The sequence below is a fragment of the Trichosurus vulpecula genome, chromosome 1 (assembly GCF_011100635.1).
Source record: "Trichosurus vulpecula isolate mTriVul1 chromosome 1, mTriVul1.pri, whole genome shotgun sequence".
Lineage (NCBI taxonomy): Eukaryota > Metazoa > Chordata > Mammalia > Diprotodontia > Phalangeridae > Trichosurus > Trichosurus vulpecula.
In genome coordinates, this window is record NC_050573.1 from 464618130 (window position 1) to 464626716 (window position 8587).

The following is an 8587-nucleotide window of genomic DNA, read 5'->3' on the forward strand; positions in this document are numbered from 1 at the left end:
TCACACATTTATGGAAAATAAGGCATTTTTGCAGTAAAGTTGCAAAGTGTGAAAGAATACTTGTTTTATCTCCTTTACTTATCATGTTTATGAGTTATTTCGCCTGGAAGTAAATTGACAAGTTGTCAATGAACAATAGGCATTGCTTCAGCGAGGCTTTTCACAGGTTCAGATGCCTTTGGGCAAAAGGCTAAATCTGTAGTTTGTGATCTAGCATATGGAGGCCTGGAAAAAGTGGCAACGGGGTGAGAGACATTTACTGCACAATGCATGTGGCTGCTGATCTCTAACCAATCGGCTTGGTCCAGTGTCCATTACGGATTCATGTACTGTATCCATCGGCTACCCTGGCAGCCAGAGAAGAGGATTTCTTCCTCCATACAATAGCTCATCTTTATTTTATTACCAGGGCACTGTGGTGTATTTTGTCACTTTGAGGCATATTTTTCCCTCTAAACAATTGCTATTAATACTCACCATTAATAATAAAACATTATGTCTTCCGAATAGGTGGCTCTGTCAGAAACCTTCCAATTATAAGAGTAAGAAAATTATCTCAGAATTCCTTTTGTAAAATGCTGTATTTGGCAGTGTGCAGCTGTGACTGGACACATTCTGGTTACCCTCCTTTTATATTTCATCAGTCTCTTCCCCTTGCCTCATGTTTCAAGACACTAACATGGCCCCTTTTGTGATAAATCAAATCTGCACATAGCTCACACATGAGTTAAATGGTATTTCAGTAGATGGCGCTCTTCATTCCCAATCAGTGCTGTATTCTCTGTACCACCACAGCCATCTGTAACCAAGGTAAAGGACTAATGAGTTGTGTTAGGAACACAAATTGTTTTCCGTAATTAGGTTATTTTCTGCATTGTGCTAATAGTGGGATGGGATCAAATGAACCCCAGACTGGCTGAACCAGGGCACCAAACCTTTAGCTGCGGGATATGGGCTCTGGACCCTTGCAGAATTTTGTATGCTTTAATTCCTGATATGTCTTTATAATTCCCAGTGAGAGGAAAGGAGAGGGGGAGGAGGGATAAGGGGTTGTTTCAAAAATAATTGGTCACTGAGCATCATGTGGGATGGATTCTTATGGAGAAACTTCCTTCCTTGGAAATCTACAAAAAGAGATGTCAAATATGAAGAGCAGTAGATATGGATATGGGTCCTCTTTGAGACCTTTCTCCTTTGGAAGCTCTCTCCTCCTTGGTTTTTCCAACAAGATGAGAAGAGGAGATTTCTTTCCCCCATCCAGTGACAATGGCAGCTATAAGTACCCAGAAGCAGGTTCATGTGCTTGCCTAGGTGAGGCAGAGATACTATATTCTTATTGTTTCTGCCTTTCTATTTCATTCCCTGAGTACAGACTAGAGAGCAGAAATACTAAGAAACCAATATTTCCAACCTTGGGGGTTAGCTAATGGGTTGGGATTTGGTAATGAATGCACCAGGGGAAAGTGAGTGTCATTAACAATGTAATACTTCTCAGAGAAGATGACCATTATCAGAAGACGTCTGTAGAGAAGGACTAAGTCCAAGAGATTTCCTGACTGTCCAAGAGATCTGGATCCTGTCATTTCTTTGAGACAATGCAGGTCTAAGAAGAATGTGCAATATACATTTCAGCACTCCCATTGAGTGTTTTTACTTTTGGAGGAGGCATATTTTAAGTCTAATGGGCTATTTTAGACGTTTTATATTTTCTACATTTCTTCATGCACAAATGTTTGCATCTTTGCCTTATAAGTATTTCCTGTAGTGGAGCTAAAAAAGAGCTATTCTATACCTAATAACCAATTCATACAATGGTCATCCTTTCTTGTTACTGTTTCTGGGGAGACCATAGACACGAACCATTCCTTCGTCTTACATATTTTCCCAGAATTTTACTTTGGGGTGGGGGCAGGATAAACTAGAGAGAAAGAGAACTCAGAACTTCTTCCCCCATTTTGGTGTCAGACCACCTCTAAGATGTGACCAGTGCCCACGCACTACATAAAAGAAGAGTATTCTGCGTTATCTGGGCTCTGGTCCAATTACAATGTATCTATCCATCATAAATTTGGTCCTGCACTCCACTCCACCCCAACCACTGACATAACTGAGAAGAAGGAAGATTTTTAGTTCTTTCTCTCTAAGGAAAAAGAACCTGGCTGGCATGACCTTCATGGGTAGTGGAAAACTGACCTTAGAATCATGGAGGCCTGGAACCAAGCCCAGGTTTCTCACTTGCTATGGGATTCTGATTTAATTATTTCACCTTTCTGGGCTTCCATGTCTCCATTTTCATTATGAAGGGATTGTCTTAGTTTATCTCCAAGGTCATTTCCAGCTCTGGCATTCTATACTATCAATTGTAAGAATTTGTTAATAATTACTAAATCCATAATTTAAAAAAAAAGAAAGAAAAAAAGTCTTTCAAATGCTATTATACTGACATTTAATGTTCTAAGGTCCTTCTGCCTCTTAAATTCTGTCATCTAGGATTCCTTCTGGTTTTCATACTCCATGTTCTAAGGTTCCTTTGAGCTCTGCTATTGTCTAAAGTTCCTCCCAATTTTCATATTCCATATTCCAAAGTCCTTTTCAGGTCTAATATTGTATGTTGTAAGGTGTCTCTAGGCTGGACATTCTATGTTCTAAACGTTCTTTCACCTCTGACATTGTTATAAAGCATTATCAAGGTCAGAAGTCCTATATTATAAGGCCACTCCATGTTCAGACTTTCTATGTTTTATATAAATACATAATATAGATATAAAATTTATGTATATATACATGTATGTACATATGTATGCATGCATATATACATACTATATATGTACATATATATATACAAACATGCACTTTAATAAGCATTTATTCTCTCTCAACTCCTATGCCCAATTAAAGAAGAAAAGAAAAATAAATTACTAGCAACAAATATGCTTTATCAAGTAGAACAAATAAATTCCCTCAATGGGCATGTCCATAAATGAATGTCTCAGTTGAATTTTAAGCACATTTCCTCTCTTTCAGGAGGAGGGTAATATGATTCATCTTTGATTGCCTGGAATTGCAGTTGAGGATTTCAAGACCAGTTTTATAGTGTTGTTGACATTGTCTAAATTGTTCTCTAAGTCTTGGTCACTGTTCTGCATTGGTTCAATAGTTCTTCCCAGTCTTCTCTGAAACTGTTCATTTCATCACTTTAAAATGATATCGTTATATTCCATTCCATTAATATGTCATAATTGTTTAGCCCTTTCTCAATAGGTGGATTGTTTCCAGTGTTCCCTACAATGAAGAGAGTTGCTATATATAATTTTGCATATATGGGTCCTTTTCAATCAGCCAACAAGCATTTATTTAGATCTTATTATGTGTCAGACTCTGTGCTAAGTGTTGAAGATACAAAGAAAGACAAAAACACTGTCCCTGACTTCACATTTAAACAGCTACGTATGCACCATATATAGAAAGTTAGTAGAAGATCATCTCAGAGGGAAGGCACTAGCAGTGGGAACAAGTAGAAAAGGCCTCTTGGAGAAGGTCGAGTATAAGCTGAGTCTTGAAGAATGTCAAAAAACAGAAGAGGTGGAGGTGAGATAGGAGAAAAGTCCAGAAATTGGGGAGAGCCAGTGAAAAAAGTCCAGGCTGGGAGCCGGAGTGCTATGTGCAAGGAAGGCTAGTCTCTTTGGGAAAACATATATAATTTTTTTCACTTAATTTTTCCCAATAATTTTGCCTGAAAGATACCTTCTCCCTGACCTAAAGCTATTTGTCTTATGGACTCTAGTATTTTCAGCAACAACTGCACTATTCTACAGGAACAATATGCAGTATGGTATATAAATGATCCTATATAAATTTAGTTGATATCATTACTGCATTTTAGGAAACTAAAAAAAATAAAATAAAACTATATAACTTAGGGAAATCCTTAGCCCTATTTTTCTTTGTTACCTAAGCTTTGTTTGGACTTAGATTCTAAAGTATACCCTCTGCCAATCTTGGCAACAATTCATGAGAATGATTTTGTATACATTATATTTTGTTCAGTCAGTAAACATTTATTAAGCACCTACTTATTATGTGCCAGGTACTATGCTAAGTGTACAAAGAAGTAAAGAAAGGATACAAAGAAAGACAAAAGACAGATCCTGCTGTCAAGGAGCTCACTGTCTAAGGGGAGAGACAACATGCAAACAACTACGTATAAACAAGCTGTATGTTGAAGTGAAAAATGAATAGGGAGAAACAGCCAAGAGGTCAAAAGGAGGAGGAGGAGGTAGTACAGAGCAGTCAAAGGAATGAAGTTTGAATAGTGAATCTTCCATGTACTATCTTGGTCAAGTCACTAACCTCTTTGGGATCAAATTTCCTCATCTATAAAATTATTAAGATGAACTCATTGTCCACCCCCTTAAATCTCACTCATTCACCATCACCATCAGCCACCCCCACAACACGCACACACATAGAGTTACATATAAAAAGAGAGGGGAGGAAGGAAATAAGTATTGAGCCATAACATATATGCCAGGCAAAACTTCGTTTGATCTTCATAACAACCCTGGGAGGCAAGTACTTGCATTGGTAACTAAGGTGGGGCCCCAGGTGGGGCCAGTGAAGGGAGGTCTGATTATATCTTTGCTCCCAAGTGCTAGGTGCTAAGCCAATGTGGGTGTGTAGCCTCCAGGGTCCTAAGGGGAGCTGCTAAGACCAGAGCCAATAGTAAGAGCTTAAGTTCTGGTCGCTTGGATGACCTTTGATGACGGCTAAAGAGTGCATAAAAAGAGAGAACAGAGCTATTTGCTTAGGGCTCTCACTCTTGGCTGAGCGCTGATGTGGAGATTCTGGGCAGCTGTAGTTAAGAGCCCTCAATTGTAAACCCCAATGTTTGGACTTTGTTAAACCCTGGTAACTATGCATTGAGATTTGAATCAGACAAGGTCTGTCTGTTGATGTTTGTAATTTGTTTGTATTTGCTCTAAAGTTCAGGGTGCTGTCTTTTCCCCCTGAGCTGAGTGAATGATATTTGTATGCTGGATTAAAGTAAGATTGTTAACCCCTTAACTTGCTTTCCTTAGTAAAGCAGATCAAAAGAACCTGGGCTTGCAGCATTCTGTGTGCTAGTTGTTATTGGTTTTATACCCCCACAGCAGCTGCTAGCTGGATTGTTAAAACAGTACTATTGTTATACCCTGAAGCAGAGGTTGTGACTCACTCACGTTCACACAGCTAGTAAATGCCTGAGCTGAATTTGAACTCAGTTCTTCCTGATTCAAGGCTTTATCCATTCTATCCACTGTCCCACTTAGTTCCCTGTAGAAAGAGGGAACAGCATGAGAATGAAAGATCTATAGAAGGAAAACCAAGATAGAAAATCAGAAGTTGAATTGTGTCTTTTTGAAAATAAATTCATAGGATCATACATTTGAGCTGGAAAGGGCTTTAGAGGTAATCTCGTGCGATCCAGTAATTTTATAGAAGAAGAAGCTTGGGTCTAAAGAGGTTATATGACCTGCCCAAAGTCACACATCCCATATTCAGAAGGAATTGGAAACAATCCCTTTACCTTCTTTACCTCGAATCCTTGGCAGAGGCAGGTTTCAAACTCAAGTCTTTTGACTAAAACCCCATCAGGATTTCCACTATTCCTCTTGTCTCCTGTCCACCACATGGCCTGTTTCCCATTCATTAGCATTTCCACCAAAGGGGAAGTAAAGGAAAGAAATAGGAAACATTGCATATATCTTATAATTCCTATAAGTTGTTACTATGACTGGGGTTGAGGGGTATAGGTTGAAACCAAAAGCCAAGTCGGGGTTGCTAGGCAGGACAGTGGATATTATTGGGCCTAGGAAGACCATGACAAACCTGCTTAAGATACCAAGCAAGTCACTTAAGCTCTGTTTGCCTCAGCTTCCTCATCTATAAAAAGAGGATAATAAAAGCACCTACCTCTCAGGGTTGTAAAGACTGTATGAGATAACAGTTGTGGAGAGCCTGGCACAGAGTAAGCACAAATGTCATCTATCATTATTGCTGTTGCTGTTGTGGTTATTGTTATCTGTAGAATGAGGGTAATGATCATAGTACTTACCTCCGAGGCTTGTTGTGAGGACCGAATGAGATAATAATGGGAAAGCACTTAACGTAGTCCCTGGCACATAGTTAGTTCTATGTTGTTGTTGTTGTTGCCATCAGAGGATCATTTAGGGAAGTTAAGAAAAGCCGATCCCCTAAAGTTTCGCCACCAGCTGAGGAACATCTTCAGTTACATCTACTCATGAAAATCATGGACTAAAACATGAAAAGGTCAACAATATGGAACTACACAGGGAGTGCATCCCTCTCTCTCCTTCCCTAACATGGTCCCTTTCTATTCTGTCACTCACTTCTAGAGCTTAACCCACATTATGAAGCCACCCCAGTCTGACTGGAGCTGGCTCCACAACAGTGTTTCCAGTAACCCCTATGTTTCACACAGATGGAGCACGTATATGCTTCTGTTCTTGTGCTTTCTCCATTCTCACTTTCAATGTGTTTTTTTTTTACCTTCCCAACAGGAGTTTCTTTGGAAGAGAGAGCATGTCTCTTCCTTCCTGTGTCATAGAGAACCCTGCATACAAAGCCCTGAATGTGATTACAGCGTAAATGATGCTAACTTTTCATTACATAATCAAACAGAAATGAACAGCAACCCAGTTTTCCTTCATTTGGGACCCAGATGTGTGATTGCACCAGTGTGGCTGATTCCCACTGCTCCAGGAGGAGAACTCCTCTAGAATATATAGTCACACAGCCAGTATGTGTCAGAAAAAGGACTTGAGCTTAGGTCTTCCCGACTACGGGGTTGGTTTTCTATCTGCTGCTTCTCATAACATATTTCCTACAGTAGGAACCAGGGTGGGATAAACCATGTACGTACCATTTTACCTTCACTGAAAGCCTGTTAAGCTTGTGAAAAATCAGCAAATTATACTATGTCTGGCTGAGAAAATGTTGGCCTTTTATCTTATTTTTGCATGGAACTGTTCTACATTGGAACTTCAAGCTACCGGATGGGCCAACCTTCCTGCTTAGGGAATATTTATGCAGCTATGTATTTGGGGAGCAGTGCAGTGAGCAATTAGCATAAGAAATAATACCAGGAGCACTCAGAGTGAAGATAAATGATGGATGAAAGGACACTGAATTAGACTGGTTACCACATTTAATTAAGAAACAACTGTGCTGTTTGCTGGATGTCACTATCTTACATCTGCCAAAAAAGGGTAAGTATCTTCTTTTAGGTGTTATTATCCTAGACAACGAGAGCTCAGCTAAAGCAAGAGAGGATGCAGATTATAAAATACATACCATTATGTAATGCTCTCACCAGACCTGAGGAAAATAATGAATACATTATGTTTTAATGTCTTACAAACTGTTAAATTATTAATGATCAGGCAGACTATTTGTGCTACCTCATTGGAATCTTTTTCAGACTTTAATTAAATATCTTTATACAATGATAAAATACTCGTTACAGCTCCATGCTTAGCCTATGAAGCTTAATGGAAAGAATAACCAAAGAGGTCTGAACTACACTCCATTCTCTTTAAAATGATTATAATGGATCTAAAGTCAACCAAATGATGTGGGGGGGGGGGGGCGGGAGAGGCTAGAGACAGCTTGGTGGGAGGATGGAGTCTTCAAAGAGAGGAGGGAGTACATGTCACTTATTCCTTCCCTACCAATTAGGAAGCCTTCTGAGAGGTCATACACAAAAGCACTTCTAAATTAAAACTGAAGGTGCTTCAGGAAGTCTTGCTCCCTTCTAGTCACTGTTGAGTCTATCTTTCAGTGTCTAGGAGACTAAGCTGCTATTAATAAAGCAAGGTATTGTTTTATCTTCTGATCTTGCTTCAAAAATATGTGTTAGTCTACTCAGGAAAGGTAAAAATAAACCATAAGCCAATTTTTAGACAATATACGTTGGAAATATCATTATTTTATGTCTCTTTGGAAATCAAAACACACTCAATAAACTCTTAGTCTTGTCTCTTGCTGCCATTATAAATTCACTGTGAAATGATGAAATGTTGACATTCATGGCATGCTTATCAAATTTTCAGATGACTCAAAGCTGAAAGGAATAGCTGGCACATAAAATTTTTTAAAAATCTCAATAGGCAACACCATTGAGCCAAAAATAATGAAATGAAATTTAAAAAATATAAATGCAAAATCTTATACTTGGATTCAAAAATTCAATTTCCTTCTGGGAAGGGATGACCAAACTTTTGTCAGCTTATCTGAAAAAAGTTCTAGAGGTTGTATTGGATTGCAAAATCAACAAGAGTCAACAATTTGACAACAAAGAAAGTTAATATAACCTTAGACTGCATTTGAAAGGGTATATTATCAAAGAATACATAACCTTCACTATATAGAGCTATTTGCATGTTGTCTCCTCAATTAGATTGAATTCAGGGAGTTCAGGGAACTATGTTTTGCTTTTCTTTTCTGATCACTAGCCCGTTTAGGGTATTAGTCTGGTATTGGAATCTCTGGGACAAAGGGGAAAATAAACATTTTAATAACTTTATTT